This window comes from Prionailurus bengalensis, chromosome D2, assembly GCF_016509475.1.
Source record: "Prionailurus bengalensis isolate Pbe53 chromosome D2, Fcat_Pben_1.1_paternal_pri, whole genome shotgun sequence".
Taxonomy (NCBI): Eukaryota; Metazoa; Chordata; class Mammalia; order Carnivora; family Felidae; genus Prionailurus; species Prionailurus bengalensis.
Window position 1 is genome coordinate 16,674,997 of NC_057351.1, and position 18,621 is coordinate 16,693,617.

General features: G+C 41.7%; 1 long non-coding RNA gene across 1 annotated transcript; it reads left to right on the plus strand.

The window, feature by feature from the left end:
* The first annotated feature begins 1,020 nt into the window (after positions 1–1,020).
* On the plus strand, positions 1,021–4,906 carry LOC122492743. The gene is made up of 2 exons (XR_006299760.1): positions 1,021–1,455; positions 4,443–4,906. It is a non-coding gene; the product is annotated as an uncharacterized LOC122492743 (long non-coding RNA).
* Positions 4,907–18,621: the final 13,715 nt, after the last annotated feature.

Below are 18,621 nucleotides of genomic sequence, written 5' to 3' on the forward strand. Positions count from 1 at the left end.
ACAAAAAACAATCGGGCTTCTGGGTGTTTCTGAGGAAAACATGGGATCCCCACAGAATTTGACCTGCACGTCATGGAGTCGTTCTAGAACAGAGAAATGTCCGTAACTTTTATTTTCTTGTCCAGTTCTCTGTCTTCTCATAGGAATCTATCTAGAGTTCCAAAATTTACAAGGTCGGTAAAATTTAAATTTGGTCTGCTCGGCTGGCATCCGTTCTCCTCTAGTCTTTAGGAGAGAAGCATCTCTGATTTCCTTCTGTAGTTCCTCCGCATGTTGCAGAGCACCGACTGGAATGCATTCGTGAGCGTACATAAGGCTTTGGACTATAACTCACCCCCATACAGTCGTTCCCCTTATCCACGGAGGATGCGTTCCAAAACCCCCAGCGGATGCCTGAAGCCCGGGGTAGTACCCAACCCTGTGTATACTGAGTTCACTCCTATACAAATGTATGATAAAGTCTAACTTAGAAATTTGGCGCAGTAGGGGCCCCTGGGTGGCTCAGGTCATGATCTCACGGTTCCTGGGTTCGCGCCCAGCCTTGGGTTCTGTGCTGACAGCTCAGAGCCTGGAGCCTGCTTCGGATTCTGCGTCTCCCTCTCTCCCTGTCCCTCCCCTGCTTGTGCTCAATCTCTCTCTCAAAAATAAGCATTTAAAAAAAAAAAAATTTTTTTTAACAAATTAGGCGCAGTAAGAGATTAAACAGCAATAGCTCCGAACAAATCGAACAATTAAAACAATACACTGTAACAAAAGTTCTGTGAACGTAGTGTCTCGCACTCAAAACATCGTGTTGCTTCGTACTCACCCCTCTGGAGGTGACGTGCGATGACGAAATGCCTCCTGAGGCGCTGGAGTGAGACCAGTGACGTGCATCCTGACGTAGCATGTGATGCAGATTTCTGCTGCTATTGGCTTCCGGCAGATTCGACAGAAGGAGGATGGGCTGCGTCAAGGGGCCGTTGACCGCGCCATACCGAAACTGCAGAAGCGAAACTGCAGGTAGAGGGAGGCCGCTATTCTAGCCTATTGTTCTAAACTCAGAGGCAAGAGGGAGAAATTGTAATACCTTTCTTTTGGACTGCTTTTGCTGTTACTGAAGTTTATTCACAAAGATCACGTGTAGGAGGTTGGTGGAATGCTTTTCCTGGAGCCTCAGTTCCAAGCAGCTAAGTAGCGGGCGTTCCTTTAGAGTCAATCCAGCGCACGATGACCTTGATGACCTTCTTTCTCCCATGCGCCCTCCTGAGGCACCCCACCCCCCACCCTCATCACCATCCAATCCACATAATCTCTTGTTGCAGCCTCCTGCTTTCCCAGGTGGCTCTCTTGGGCAGGACTTATATACGGCTCCAGACGGCGCCATGCCTGTGTTGGCCCACTGTGATCAACAGGAAATACTCAGGAATCCTTGGCCTTGCGGTTCCCAAGGCAGCAGCAGGTGCCTGACTCCTGGTTAGTGAACCTACTTCTCACCCTCTGCATTTCCCAGGAAGGTTCAGACCCCATTCCAAATACTCCCCAACTTCAGCAGACACCTGAGCTCTCAGAGGGACCACATTGAAGCTCCTTTCTCTAACTTTGGGCAGGCGAGGGGCAGATGTGGAGAAAGGGCAATGGTGTGAATTCCCCTCTCGCTACACTCCGATACCCCTTTTCTGCGGTTTTTTTTTAATTATTGTAATACATATAAAACATAAAATATGCAATTTTTAGGTATACAGTTAAATTACATTCACATTGTTGTACAATCATCACCACCGTCCATCTCCAGAACTGTTTTATCTTCCTGAACTGAAACTCTACCCATGAAACGATAACTCCCTACCCCCTTGCCCCTCAACCCCTAGCAACCACCATTCTATTTTCTATCAATTTGACAACTCTAGATACCTCTTATAAGTGGTGTCATACAATATCTGTCCTTTGTGACTGGCTTATTTCACTTAGCATAATGTCTTCCAGGTTCATCCATGTTGTAACATGTGTCAGAATTTCCTTCCTTTTTAAGGCTGAATAATACTTCATTGTACAGGCATACCACATTTTTTTTACCCACTCGAATATTGATGGACACTTGGGTTGCTTCCCCCTTTTGTCTGTTATGAATAATGTTGCGATGAACATAGGTATATAGATATTTCTTCTGATTCTCCTTTTATATCCTTGATCTTCTCTAAATTTTGCCCATGTCGACTCAGTCTCACATTTATTTTGGTATTTGATGTCCATTACATCAGTGCCTCACTCAAAATTTAGACAGGAAGAAACCCATTTTAACATTCTGCTAGCATAAGACCCAACGGTAATCTTAGGCCCTATTGAAATTCCTGTAACTTTAATTTTACCAGACAGGTCTTGTCTCTCAGTGGTGGTTTTCCCTCAGATGCTCCTGATTTCATTTTCTAGTGAAGGTTTGGATACAGACTGGTCTCAGTAAGCACTTCAAAATGTAATCCAAATGTGAACATGTGACTCCACGATTCCACTCTTAAGTATATACCTGGGAGAAAAGAAAATGTGTCCACACAAAAACTTGTAGACAAATGTTCATAGCAGGATTATTCAGAATAGTCGAAAATTGGAAACAACCCAAATGTCCACCAACTAACTGATCGGTAGATGGACAAAATGTGGTATATCCAGTCAATGAAATATTACTCAGTAATAAAAACAATGAAGTAGTGATCTAAGCTATGACACAGACAGACATCCAAAACATTATACTAAGTGAAAGAAGACAAATGAAAAAGCTGACATATTCTAGGATTCTATTTATACAAAATGTCTAGAAACGGCAAATCGATGGAGACAGAAAGTAAATTAGTGGTTGCCAGGGCTTGGCAGTACCAACAGGGAGTGACCACAAATGAGACAGAAGGCTTCTTTCTGGTGTGACGAATATGTTCTAAAATTTGATTGTGGTGATGATTGCACAACTCTGTAATGTCACTAAAAATCATTTACTTAAAATGGGTGAATTTTGTGATATATTAATTACACCTCAATGAAGCTCTTTCTTAAAAATAGAATGCAAATATTTAACAAGTATAGTTCATGACATAATTAAAACACAATCTTTATTAATTATTGTACAGAATTAATGGCTGAAAATTTCTATGGCAAGATGCTCATAGTGGCTCTCTGACATTTAGACTATAGGATTCTTTGCTTTTGCTTATGTGTATTTTAGAACGTTCTTCATTGACCATATGACTTTCCTAACAACAAAAGCTGTGTGTCTGTTTTAAATTAAAAGCAGGGGTGGGGCACCTGGGTGGCTCAGTCAGTTAAGCGTCCAACTCTTGGTTTCAGCTCAGGTCATCATCTCTCGGCTTCTTTGTGGGGTCGAGCCCCACGTCAGGCTCTGTGCTGGCAGTGCAGAGCCTGCGTGGAATTCTCTCTCTCTGCCCCTTCTCCTCTTTCACTGTCTCTGTGTCTCTCTCTAAATAAATAAATAAACTTTAAATTAATAATTTATTAACTCATTAAGAGCATGGGTGAATTTATTTACTTTTTTACTTACTTATTGCAGTGGGGGGGGGGGGCTTTTCAAATTAGACAAAAACCCACAACACTAAAGGCACTCTACCAAATTTGCCATATAAAATGTTAACATTTTTCTGTGTCACAAAAACCAAACCCAAACAAAACCAATAACTAAACACAAAGTTAAAACACAGAGGACAAATTGTGGAAAGCATTTGCAAATACAATGACTGACAAAAGATAATTTCCTTTATTTACAAAGCCTAGCCAAATTAGTAATAAAAAAGTTGAACCCAGTGGAAAAATAAGCGAAGAATATGAACAAGCAGTTCACAGAAAAACTAATAACTGCCATTTCTATATATAAAAAGATGTTCAGGGGCGCCTGGGTGGCTCAGTTGGTTAAGCATCCGACTTCAACTCAGGTCATGATCTTACTGTTGGTGGGTTCAAGCCCTGCATTGGGCTCTATACTGACAGCTTGGAGCCTGGAGCCTACTTCAGATTGTGTCTCCCTCTCTTTCTCTCTGGTCCTCCCCCACTCACGCTCTGTCTCTCTCTGTCTCTCAAAAAATAAACATTAAAAAATAAAGAAATAAAGTATGAGACCTAGATGTGCCAATAGGGAAATATCCCTAAGGAAGATGAGGTGAAAAAGAGAAGAGTAAAAATACATATTGTGTAAATGTTAAAACACACACACATACATATTTGGGGGAACATAAAAATGCTTATCTTTGGAAAAGAGGGACGCAGGTAGTGCTGGGAAGGAAGGCTATGTACTTTTCATTTCTAACTTTCTATGCTGTGTTGCGTATTTCAAATCTGTGCCTGAATTTTTTTTTTTTTTTAATGTCCAGAGAGGTTAGCTAGACGATGGGGTTATGAACCATTTTTGCTTTTTTACTTTTCCAGATTACAAATAACTTTAAGGGCTTTTGTTATTTGGACAGGTTATTATTTCCGGCTGCACCTCCCGTTGCAGACGTGCCAGATGCAATCAAAGAGGATACCAGATGCAGCCAGGGGTACAGCCGCAGCACGTACGTGGGAGGCGTCCTGAGCGTCCCTTCTCCCGCGCCCGGGTCCCCAGCCACCAACCTCCTCCCCGACCCCGCGCCGGCCTCGCTGCGCACCCCCGCCCGAGGTCGGACGTGGACAGGCTGTGCGCCCGCGCGAGGGAGGGGCGCGCGGCGGCGGGGGTGGGTGGGGGGTAGCCGCCTGGGACCCCCGTTGGCAGGGGAGCACCGCGTTCGAGGAGCCCGGGAGGCCGCTAGCGATTCCCTCACCAGGCTCATTTAGAAGCTTCTTTAGCCATTCTTCCAGGGATTTCCCTTCCCACGCCAGAATGCCTTACCTACCTACGCCCACTCCCCAACGGATACGCCCCTAATATAATAAACAGGTGCGGAGATGATGGGGCCCTTTTATTTTGTCTGTGTCTCCAAATGAGCACGTGTCACTTTTGTGATCATAAAAATCTGTTGAAAAGGATCGATAAGTCACGGATACAGGCCTGTGTGAAGGCATGATGTCTACTGGATTCTAGAGAATTTTCCGTCAGGGTAGCTGACCTTCTCTCCGTGCACGGAACAGAGAAGGGGGGAAACACAAAGAGGTGACAGGTGAGGGACTCTTGAAGGCCTGGCCCCACCTTTCTTGGGTGGCAGGGTTGGGGCAGAGGGACAGAAAGGAGGGGCAGCAGGCAGCTTCGGGGAAGGGAAGGCAACAAAGGAGAACAGCTGCTGTGTGCATGCTTTGAGGTCCAAACTATATTCTCCCAGTCTTGTCTTTAATCTTTATAGAATTTGCCATGTATCAGCTGTCCTCTCCATCCTGCTGATTTTAGAATTCTCTCACACTGTATCAATATGCGTACATTCACACAGGAAGCCAGAATAGGTGCGGTGACACTACCTCTCGTGCCAGGCACTAGATGGCAGAAGTTGGCAGGAAATCTTTGCAGTCACATCCTCACTTCGCAAATTGCCAACGGAGGGAAACGTCCACATCTGAGTGTGGCCCCTGTGGCTTAAGTGTCTCAAACCCTATCACCCAGTTGCTCTTCTACTGAAGTGCTGACTCAGGATAGGAAGGAAACACACACACACAGACACACACTCACTCTTTGTTAATTTCCATTTGGGCCTCATTGGACGACTAATGCACGGGTTCTTTTAGATCCACTGGATTCCCCCAGGTGTCGTCCGGGGCGGGGGTCTCGCCTCGTGACTCTCTTGGTTTGGCTGTGTGCTTCTGAGCAGTATTTTCCTCTGTACAGGATGAATGCTCTCCATTTCAGCTCTGAGAACCAGAGTTTATTCAGGATGGAGGCTGTATACAAAGGGGGAGGGGGGAAACTGGGGCACAAAGAGAGGAAGCTGGTCCCCATTCTTTAGCTTGCTCCCCATTCCGGCCTCCTTTTAACACAAAGGCAGGCAGTGCTGGCAGACGTTGGAGGGTCCGTACTGAGGCCTTTCACTTCCTGGTTCCAGGATGAACTCTCCAAGCCTTTATCAGGATTTGTCCAACGACCTCCTGTGCTCGTCTTTTGACCCGATGCTTGCTCTTCTCTGATGTGGGTCCCTCACTGCAGTGTCCCCAGTCTTGGTCATGCCTCCTCCTCAGTCATCTTCCAGAGACTGTCCCGTGGGCTACGGGTGCCCACCATGACTGTTCCCACAGAATCTTTTGACAGTTCAAATGTCACCATTTCAGTTAACCCCCTTGAACACCACATCACCTTTGGGACATAATAATTCAAACAATCGGGCTTCTTTTGAGTGTCCCCACCAACTCTCAACATCATATGGCTCCCGGAGATCCCACCATTTGCTGTTAGTCAGTAAACCCCTATGTTCCTGTTGGGGAGTTCAGAACAAGACTAGCTTTCACAAAGACAAGCATGGGGGCACCTGGGTGGCCCAGTTAAGCGTCTGATTTCGGCTCAGGTCATGGTCTCACGGTTAGTTGAGTTCAAGCCCCACGTCGGGCTCTCTGCTGTCAGCACAGAGCCCACTTCAGATCCTCTGTCCCCCTTTCTCTGCCCCTCCCCCACTCATGCTCACTCTCACTCTCTCAAATTAAAAAAAAAACATTAAAAAAGAACATTAAAAGAACATTAAAAAAAAGAACAGTTCCTTCAAAGAAATGTTAAAATATACATGTATATTTTAAATATACATGTATAAGATGTACATATATGATAATGTATATTTTAAAATATACATGAATAAAATATACATATATAAGATATATGTGATATATTTGTCCATATATATCATTTTCTAGATATGTATCATATATATATGATAAGTTGTAATTAAACAACCATGTTTGAAAAGACTACTGTGGTATACCTTAGCTAAAAACTGCCCAGAGATACAGACCATTAACTGATTGGGTCTTCAGTTAACAGGGCTCCAAAGATGCCACGATCACTTGGATGAAGCGCTCGAACGTGACCATCAATATGAATGATGGCCGCCCTCCATGTTAATGAACAGGTATTTAAGTTTCTACGAGATCAAAGAACCAGCGGGGCAGTGATTGACAGGTTGCCACAGTGGCTCTGAGCAGAGTAGTGTGCTGACCGTCCTGACCGAGATCTCCTGCGGTGGAAGAGAACAACTGGAAGTTTTCCCTGGGAGTAAGTACGAAAAAGAGTCAGGAAAAGATTCTTTCCTGGGGTTTCTGAGCGAAGGCTTTGTGTACTGAGGGAAACCAGAAGTCTGCTTTCATTATGGTGCTTTCTTGCTCAAAATCATTGGCTTCCCATTGCCTAAAGCAGCATTTCCGAAGCGAGTTCCACAGAAGTGCTTTTTTAAGAACTTTAATGCCTCTAATGTGTTCACGTGCCCTGTAAATTCCCAAGAGGATTACACAGAACCTAGTGTTTCCCAAACAAATTTGCTCTTGGAATCCTGTTTTCATGGAACATCTCAGAGGAACACATTTTTAGAAACGCTGGTCCACGCGATAAAGTCACGTTCTGGCATTCCAGGTGTGTGTGCTGCTTTCCTGCTTGTCCTGTTCTCCACTCCTCCAGGCTCCCAGCTCCTAACTAAAGGCTTGGAAAATTGTAAATTCTATAATCAGTCCCCATGGTCTTTCCTACATCACTCGTCCCCGCCTGCATTTCCCCCTTTCCCTTCCTGCCTCCCAGTATGACTCCCCATCCTCCCCTCCACCCCACAATGCAGTTAGTCTTAAACTCCAGTATGCTTGGGGCGCCTGGGTGGCTCAGTCGGTTGAGCGTCCGACTTCGGCTCGGGTCATGATCTCATGGTCCGTGAGTTCCAGCCCCGCGTCGGGCTCTGTGCTGATGGCTCAGAGCCTGGAGCCTGTTTCAGATTCTGTGTCTCCCTCTCTCTCTGCCCCTCCCCCATTCATGCTCTGTCTCTGTCTCAAAAATAAATAAACGTTAAAAAAAAAAGTTTTAAAAAAATAAATAAACTCCAGTATGCTTGAGAATCCCCCCTTGTTAAATGCAGATTCCTTGGCCCCACATCCAGGCACTCTGATTTAGTAAGCTGCACTTCTAACAAGCTCCCAGGTGACACTGATACTGCCTGCCCAACGACCTCACTTTGAGGAGCATGGCCTTAGAGATAGAATCTCCCTCTGCAGAAAGGCCTCCTTTCCCACTCGCCTTGGGATTTTTAAATACTTACCAGGCCCCGGATGGTAGTCGACTTTTTCTCGAATGTGTTTTATTTCCCCACGAATCCGTAAGGATATTGGGAGAAGGAACAATGACTTGTTCTTTTTTTTCTAGTTGTCTAGTTCAGTATTTTGGCTATTGTTCAGTATTGACTAGTTTGGTATTGTTGACCACGAACCACAAATGAAGGTTGGCCTCCTGTGAGACACGCATTTGGGCACTGAGGCTGTCTGTAGTGGTTGTCAGGGGCTGTGTGAGTCCATAACCCCCTGCTCCAGACAACTTCCCCCTTCTCTCTCCAACCGGGGCCTCGATTGGCTGGATTCATGCATCTATTCCTGGCCTTCACAGTGATGCGAGCTCCCTGGGAAAAGGCAACAGCCTGGTCCATCATCAAATTAGTTTCTTGCTTTGTATTTGTGTTGCCCAGACCCTTGCACAGGTATTTTGCACCTTTGCCATATATCCTGGACCCTGGTGCTTGCTCTTCTACTTACTTCCTCCCTTGAGCTCCTGCAGGATCTCTGTCCTCTGAACACTGGCGTTAGGTTTTGGAATGTTCTTGTAATCCTAACCCTTGTATTCACATCTTTTGTGGCATCTTTCTCATGTTCTGACATCATGCCACATATTCAGTCATTAACTCAGAATTTCCCCTGGCTTTCTGATAGCTGTATTTGTTCATCCTCATTCATTCATTCTTTCATTCATTCATTGATTCTCACTCTCTCTCTCTCTCTCTCTGTCTCTCTCTCGCTCTCTCTCACTCCCCACCCCACTCTCATCCATTCCTCACTCCTAGCTGACTCCAGGAGATGGACTAACACAGACGTGGTTCTCAACCTGACTTTCAAATCCCAATCACTTTGTCCTGATTCCTACAATGTACACAAACTTAACCACATGCAATTACCTAGAAAAGTCTGGATTTCCCTCCATTTTAATAAAATTCTGCCTCTTGCCACTTGGAGGTACCTCTGGGTGCCAGAGGTAGCTAGAGTGAAAACTATGCAACACCGCATCCTCCATGCTTGATGCTACAGGTTATATAAAGAATAAGCCAGCCTTCAAAGACTTTATAATTTAGAAGGAGAGGCAAGACAGATAACCACAAAGAATGCGATACATTCCATGAACAAAATACAAACCAGGCAGTGAAAAAAATTCAAAAGAAGAAATTTTACGGATGGAATTGTGGTTCCTCCCCAACTCCATCCCCAACAAGATTGATATGTTGAAATTCTACACCCTAATACCGAAGAGTGTCACCTTATTTAGAAATAGGGTCTTTGCAGATGTAATTAGTTAAGACGAGGTCCTACTGGAGTAAGCTGGACTCTATCCAATATGACTAGTATCCTTAGAAAGGGGGAAATTTGAAGACAGACATGCATGGAAGAAGAAGGCCATGAGAAGATGAAGACGGAGATTGGGGATGATGCTTCTACTTCCCAAGAAACACCAAAGCTTGCCAGGATGCCATCAGGGCCAGGAGAAAGGCATGGAACAGATTCTTCCTCACAGCCCTCAGAAAGAATCAACCCTGGGGCGCCTGGGTGGCGCAGTCGGTTAAGCGTCCGACTTCAGCCAGGTCACGATCTCGCGGTCCGTGAGTTCTAGCCCCGCGTCGGGCTCTGTGCTGATGGCTCAGAGCCTGGAGCCTGTTTCTGATTCTGTGTCTCCCTCTCTCTCTGCCCCTCCCCCGTTCATGCTCTGTCTCTCTCTGTCCCAAAAATAAATAAACGTTGAGAAAGAATCAACCCTGCTGACAGCTTGATCTTGGGTTTGTAGCCTCCAGATCTGGAAGACAATGAATTCCAGTTGTTGAAGCTTCTTGTCTTCTGGTACTTGATGGCAAACCAAGGAAAGAAGATTTCTTGTCACAGCCTATTAAGGAAGATTTAATTAGAAATGAAGATGATAAGGGGCACCTGGGTGGCTCAGTCAGTTAAGCATCAGACTCTTGACTTTGGCTCAGGTCATGATCCTTGGGTCGTGGGATCAAGCCCCAAATCAGATTCCTTCTCTCTCGCTTTCTGTCTCTCTCTCTTTCTGCCCTCTTCCCTGCTTGCACTCTCTCTCTCTAGAAAGTTTTTTTTTTTTAATGAAGATGATAAAATTTAAGCTCAGCCTCAAAGAAAGGGCTTTCAAAGAGAAGGAAAGAGCATTCAGAAAAATAGAAGGTAGAAAAACATTGAGCGTACTTGGGAGCTTGAGATTAGCTTAGAACCTACAGAGGGTCAAGGAGAACAGGCAGAGGACATTAGAGAAAGAGGAGGAGAGCCATTTGTCGATATGAGTACACAAAGTTTGAAAAAATACGTATTGAATTATGAAAATTTTTCCTGTAATTCTATAGATAAGGTTCCCAGCTATGTATGCCTTGTAAATAAAATCTTATTTCTTATACAGAATAGAATATAGTTGCTGAACCCAGCTTTAAACATTTTACTACTGAATTTCAGACTTGAACATTCACAATTTACAGCCACTGAATGGAAGTTGTGGTATCAGAATTAAAGTTTAGGCCTTATGTGTAAAAAGGAGATAATTTCAGAACAGTTTCCCTACTCACATATCAACGATATTTACAGCTTCTAATTCCATTTTAAGGGTTAACACTTGGAAACACAACACTAGGATGAGTTCTGGGATGGATGTCAAAGGGCCCGGATTCAAGGAAAGAGATCATTTCAATCTAGCTTTTTAAAAGTGGCAAAGCCACTTCCCCCAGTGCCTCCATTTCATATCTAAAAATAGAGCAACATTTCCTTTTTTTTTTTTTTTTACCTCTCAAAAATGAGATGAGATAAAGAGATGTTCAAACAGGGATATATATACGTTTTGCTCAATTTCCTCGCAGTAGAATGAAAAGGATAGACTATATAATCTCTAATATCCCTTCCAGTATTAACATTCTAAGCAGCCAAAGTGAAGAATTGAAACCCAGACACAAGCTTACAGCAGTAGAAATGGTGTGTGTGTGTGTTGGGCGGAGGGGGGGTATGTATATACACATACACGTCCATATCTATATTTGTGCCATTAGATGGCAGCAGGAAGCTAAGTCATAGCAAAGTTGTCTTCAGCTGTTTCTGCTGTCAGAAAAATTTCCCTTGGCTTTTTCTTTTTCTTTTTGTAATGTTTATTTATTTATTTGGAGAGAGAGAGAGAGTGGGAGGGGCAGAGAGTGAGAGAGAGAGAGAATCCCGAGCAGGCTCTACACCATCAGCACAGAGCCCAACGTGGGCCTTGAACCCACAAACCGTAAGATTGTGACCTGAGCCGAAATCAAGGGTCAGATGCTCAGCTGACTGAACCACCCTGGTGCCCCTGACTTTTTCTTTTTAACGTAGTTTCCACAGGGTTCTCAATCTCCCTCTCTGCCTCTCCCCTAACTTAAAGACCACCTTTTCATTAAATTATGAAATATGTCAAATGTTCACAAACCCATCACACACAAGTTCAACAAGATTTTTCATACTTCCTTCAACTATCCCCCCATCTTTCTCTCTTCCTGTCTCCCTTTCCAATGAATTTTAAAGCAAACCCCAGACATCGTGTAGTTTCACTCCTTACACTTAGATGTACCCATCTAAAAAATATACGCGTATTCTTACGTAATCAGAATGCCATTATGAAACTTAAAATTAATTTCTTGGAGTCAGATCATGTCTCTTTTCAACGTTTTGAAGCAAGAATAATGGCAATATTTTACATAACTTACAATTTAACAAGAAATGATACTTGAATAATAAACCAGAGGTTTCTGATATAGCATTGCTATAAAAATGGCTTTAGAAAAGTATACATTGTAATTAGAAGTTGGAAGGCCTGAGGACTGTCTTCCCAGGGATTTTATTCCATCTCAACACTGTTCTATGCTTCAGTTCCAATAACCCCAGAACGATGCTGTTACCTGAAAGGGCTCTGCTGAAGATTAAAGAAATAGCATCTGTTAATCTCATTAAGTTCATTGAGGCAGGATGAGGCTGGGTGCTGGTAAATGGAGCAGATAAATAAATGTGAGGCATATACACTTGTTTTTTTTTTTTTCAATGTTGAAAAGTAATCACAGAGAACCCTGTCTCCTTCGGCGCACGTACTGATACTTCAGAGCACGTGTGACACATGGAAATCCTATTAAGCAGGATAGGGTGGACTTAGGTAGGAAAGTAATGCCAGAAACTACCTCTAAGTAACCCTGGGAAGATGCCTACGGCTCTGGGAAGAGACATATAAATACATGTCCATGTCTGGGGCGCCTGGGTGGCGCAGTCGGTTAAGCGTCCGACTTCAGCCAGGTCACGATCTCGCAGTCCGTGAGTTCGAGCCCCGCGTCGGGCTCTGGGCTGATGGCTCAGAGCCTGGAGCCTGTTTCCGATTCTGTGTCTCCCTCTCTCTCTGCCCCTCCCCCATTCATGCTCTGTCTCTCTCTGTCCCAAAAATAAATAAATAAATAAATAAATAAATACATACATGTCCATGTCATTTAGATCTTAGATTTCTGGGAAACAAGGATTTAGAAGAGGGAGTCGGGTTGATTGATAATTATTCCAGAAAAAAAAAAAAATCAAGTTGTCAGTAAATAGCAAAAACATTCATATTACCCCCCTATTCTGCTTTCAGCAATGTATCCTAAAGGAAGAAACATAGATATAGGCAAAGATGCGTTTATAAGGTCATTTGTATTGGTATTGTTTGTGATGACAAACATTTTAAAATAACCTTTAAATATTCAACAATAAACTGGTTGAGTGACTTCCATTATAGCACCATGATGGTATACTTTGTAGCCATTTAAAAGTCCCTGGTAGGAATACATGGACTGACATGTTAATGTTTTGACATTATCTTTAGTGAAAGATGTTATAAAACAGTACCAGGGCACCTGGCTGGCTCAGTCCGTGGAGCATGTGACTCTTGATCTCAGGGTTGTGAGTTCGAGCCCTGCTTTGGGTGTAAAGATTACTTAAAATTAAAAAATCTTTTAGGGGTGCCTGGGTGGCTCAGTCAGTTAAGTGCCTGACTTGGGCTAAGGTCATAATCTCATGGTTTATGAGTTCAGGCCCTGCATCGGGCTCTGTGCTTACCATGTGGATCCTGCTTGCAGTTCTCTCTCTCCCTCTCTCTCTCTCTGCCCCTCCCCTGCTCATGCATTCTCTCTGTCTCCCAAAATAAGTCAACTTTTAAAAAATCTTTAAAAAAATAGAAAAAAGAGTGGAATTTCTCTTTAATTATAATTGGATATGTGTATATGTACTCACATGCATACACACACACTCAGAGAAACAAGATTAGACAGAGGGTTAACATAATGCTAATCGTAATTATTCCTTTAAGTAGAACGCAAAAATGTTTTGTCTCTAGATTTTTCCACCATGTATACATAAAATTTATGTAAAAAAGTTTTTTTTCTTTTAAAAATTCAACTACTGATCTGGCAACATGGAAAAATGACCTATAGTAAAATGCCATGCCATCCAGAGAAATAACACATGAAAGGAAAACAGGTGAAGGGAAAGCAAATCCTTCAGAAACACAGAGGGATCCGAAATCCTGACTGGGTCATACATGAATTGATGATGCTCAAGGTTGTGAGCACAGTAGAAATAGGACCTAGCAACAGGTACTAAACACCAGAAGCTTGGATTTTAATACCACACAAGGACAGGAGATGAAAGTTCAGGTAAGGTGGTAAATTCAAAATAAAGAAAATATAATACACTTGAGCAAAATGAACCCCATTCATGCAACAGGATTGGCCCCTCAAGAACTTGTTCTTTTGGAAGAGTCTGAAAGAGATTTTGAAACAAGTACATTTAAAATTATTAAAGAGATTTCTAAAAGGAAAGAATAGAACATTATGAAAAAAGAACAGGAGGATTTGAAAAATAAAATATACAGAAATTTAAAGTTACTGAAACAAAAACCTCCATAGATAGATTCTTTCCTCAAAAAAAGTTAAGTCAATGAATTAAGTAAATTAACTTGCAATGAAGGGAATGTTAGAAATCTGCAAAACAGCACTGGAAAATTAGCCAGATAGAGTCCAAAAAGATAAAGAAGCGTATGAAAAAATGTGAAAAAGAGGCTAAGAGATATGTTGGATAAAAGGAAAATGTCCAAGAGACATACAAAAAGGGGAAGGAAAGAATATAGATGATGAGGTAAAAGCAGTATTTAAAGAGAATATGCTCAAGGGTTTCCTGAATTGATGACAGACATGAATCCACATATCCAATGAATCTCAATGAGTTCCAGACAGTACTGTACACATACACATACACACATCCCACACACGTATTTCTAAACCCATTGTAATGACACTGTGGACACTAAGAAAAAAAAAAATCTTAAAAACAGCTTGGGAGGGGGCGGGGGGGGTGTGTGTAGAATTTCCACAAAGGAAAAACAAAAATAGCACAGTTGACACCAGGAGATAATGGAATATTATTCTCAAAGTGCTTCAGGAAAATTACTGCCAGGTTAAAGTTCTCTACCCAGGGAAGCTGTCCTTCAAGAGTAAGAACAAAATCAAAGCATTTGAAGACAAAGAGACTGAAACAGCTTAGCATCTCCAGAACTTGGTAAGAAACAAACTGATCCTAGAAGAAAGAAACAGGAGCAAGGACAATGGTACTCAGAGAATCTGGTTGCCTGTGTATAGATCTAAATGAGCTCTAACTAAAACTAAGCCAACAACACAGAGGAGATGGCAAGGGTGGGAAGGAACAAAGTGCACCTAAAAGACTGGACAACAATAACAACATATCAGATGAGGGATTATTAGAGTCAAAGCAATTCTAGGGTCTTACATAATTCAGGAGGAGGACAGAAACACAGATTAACCTTAGATTTTAAGTCAAGGATGCATGGTAAATACAAGAGTTACCAAAAAAGTAATATAGAACTTCTAAACCAATAGAAGGAAAAGGAAGATAAAGAAAACTTCATTATCCCAATAGAAGACAGGGAAGAAGCAATGAGAAAACAACTACAAGAGAAGACTTGGTTAATAGAAAACCTAAAGTAAGAAGAGGGAAAAGTCCAAAATCTAACAGCAAACACAATACAGTATCATAGATAAATTAATTCCAGACAAAGAAGACTCATAGGTACAACCCCGCCCCCAAAATTATTATAAATAATAATGGAAAAGCTTCCCATCCCACTGAGTAGATCTCACTTAATGCTAATAATAAAACCAGAGACTAACAACACAAAAATGAAAAAGTATAGGCCAATCTCATTTGTAAACAGGATGCAAAAATACTAAATAAAATATTGGCAAAACCAAACCTGAGTGTAGATTTTTAAATAAGAAAAAAAAAATCCTGAATTATTACAAGAATACAAGAATCTATTAGTTAACAAGAAAAATCTATTCATGTAATTCACCATATAAACAGATTAAGGTACAGAAACTATCTGATATTCTTAATAGATGCAAGAAAAAATATTTGATAGAATTAGCATAATCATGAATTTAAAAAGAAAAAGCCTTAGCAAACTAGGACAAAAGCTTCTTTATTTTTACATTTTTTTCAAAGTAGTCTCTATGCCCAATGTGGGGCTTGAACTCACGACCCTGAGATCAAGAGTCGCATGCTCCACCAACTGAGCCAGCCAGGCAACCTGAGAACTTCTTCAAAGTGTGTATCAAAAACCTACAGCAGGGATGCCTCGCTGGCTCAGTTGGTGGGACATGTGACTCTTGATCTCAGGGTTGTGAGTTCGAGCCCATGTTTGGTATAGAGATTACTTAAAAGTAAAATCCTAAAAAAATTCAAAAACCCTACAGCAAACATCACAGTAAATGTACAATTATAGAAGTGTTCCACTCAATCATAAATAAGATCCTTATGCATTATGCTTCTGTCAGGGAGGTCCTATCCAGAACAAGAAAAATAAAAGATATGAAGAAAAAAAAAAATGTTTGTGTCCTAAATTCATTGTTCTACCCTTGGATAGCAAAGGGTACTTGAATCAAAGTCAAGTCAGCCCTGCAGTTGTTTGCAGTTGTTAACGATGATCTTGGGCAGAGTGGGCATAAAGGAGTCGGGAAGTCTGTTGACAAAGGTGTTTTGAGAAAACAGGCTCTTAATTAGCTCTGACTTCTTGTTAAGTAGATAAAGAAAAGGTTAATAAAAACTTACAGGCCTGTGATTGTAAAATTTAAGTTAAATCTATCATAAAGTCATCCTGAGTTTTCCTGTAATATTAATATTTATTTTAATTGTTTCAGAAACTGTTGATTTATAAGTCTGTTACTGGAACATGCTAGTTGTAGGAAAGTCACAATGTCTGCTATAGAAAGTGGATCACTTAAAGTTGCAATCTTTACTTGCATGGACGGTTGGTGTTTCCCTGCCAACTTCAGCGATCATTAATTCACTATGATTCCACATAGCTCACCCTGACAACTCAACCATGCATAAGAGGAACAAAGCTACAGATATTTTTCTCCTTATGAAAAGATATATTTCAAGTGAAAACAGTCACTAGCAGATTAAAACACAATGCGGAATTTGGGGCGCCTGGGTGGCTCAGTCGGTTAAGCAGCCGACTTCGGCTCAGGTCATGATCTCACATTCCATGAGTTCGAGCCCCGCGTCGGGCTCTGTGCTGACAGCTCAGAGCCTGGAGCCTGTTTCAGACTCTGTGAATCCCTCTCTCTGACCCTCCCCTGTTCATGCTCTGTCTCTCCCTGTCTCAAAAATAAATAAAACGTTTAAAAAAAATTAAAAAAAAAAAAAGAAAACACAATGTGGAATTCTATCAAATATTGAAAGAAGAAATAATACAAAAATATCAAGACAATTTGGAAGAAAAACAAGGTGGGCGTCATTGTAATTTCTCAAAACTCATTATAAATTTATAGCAACTAACAAATGTCTTCGCAGTATAGGGATAAGCAATAGACCAATGATACAGAAAAAAGGGAGCCTAGAAAAGAAACCCATGTTTCTTCTGAGAACTTGAGATAATAGAGATGGCCTGGTAAATCATGGGGAAAAATAGGGTTTTCAATCCATATGAAAAGCTACGATAACTTCTCTTCTCCATACTACACATCATACACCATATGCTGGAATACCAAATAAGAATAAAGAGGAAAGAAGGAGGAGGAGGAGGGGAAGGAGAAGGAGAAGAAGAAGAAGCAGAAGAAGGGGAGGAGGAGGAGGTAGAAGAAAAAGAAATAAGAAGAAATAAAAAATAAAAATAAATCCAGATTTATTTTAAACCTAAAGAGAAAAAGCAAAACGTTAAACGTCTAAAAACTTTTAGACAAAAATACAGGATAATATATTTGTGAGCTCAGGATATGGATGATGTTCTTAAAAAAGGCAATAAAAACACAAATCATACAGGACTGCTAAATTTGATGGCATTAAAATAAAACATTTCTGTGTGAGAAAAACAGCACACTCCCAAACACAGACCAGGAGGAGGTAATTATAAAGAACAAAAGGAGGGAGAGGCAACAAGGGGGTTGGGGATGACAATCTAACAGGAAAATATCAAAAATATATGAACAAGTAACTTACAAAAGAAGAAATACGAATGGCAAAAAAAATCACATTAGATTAAACCACATCAAAATTACCAACATATACCAGTTTTTGGTAAAAATGCAATTTAGTATAGGAAAAACTAGCAGCAGAAAGGGCTATAAAAATTAAAAGAGATACCATTTAAAACCTATCAGATTGGTCATCAGGATTTTGCAAAATTATGTGGAAACACAAATTCTTATACAGTTGCAAAAGAAAGCGTAGACTGGTACAAGGACTTTGGTAATATCTAGTAAAACTATTGAATAGGCATATTCTAAGACCAAGCAATTTCACTCTTACGTTATCCAATAAATTCTTGCACATGCTCACTCAGAGGCAACCTAAAAATATTGCATTCAGGTTCTATAGAGAAATAGAACCCATGGGGGGCAGGGTGTGGCGGGGTGTATGTGTGTTGTACAAAGAGACTTATTTTAAGTATTTGGCTCATGCCGTCACAGAGGCTGAGAAATTTCAAAGTAGTCAGCTGAAAGATGTAGGACAGCCGATGCGGTTTCAGTCCAAATCTGAAGGCCCGAGAACTAGGAAAGCCCGTGGTGTAAGTGCAAAAGCCAAGGAGGCTCGAGAACCAGAAAAGGCTGGTACTTCAGTCTTGAGTCCAAAGGCCAGAAAGACCAATGTCTTTTGGCCGGCAGGCAGGAAGAATTCGCTCCTACTCAGCTGTTTCCATTTAAGTCCTCACTTGATTGGACGAGGCCCACCCACATTAGAGAGGGCAATCGGCTTTACTCAGTCCATGTTAATCTCATCCAGAAACATCCTCAGACATACCCAGAACAACGCTTGATCAAATGCCTGGGCTTTCCATGGTCCAGTGACATTGACAGATGAAATTAACTATCACAGATATTCACTACAGGATTATTGGCATTATTAAAAACTTGAAAG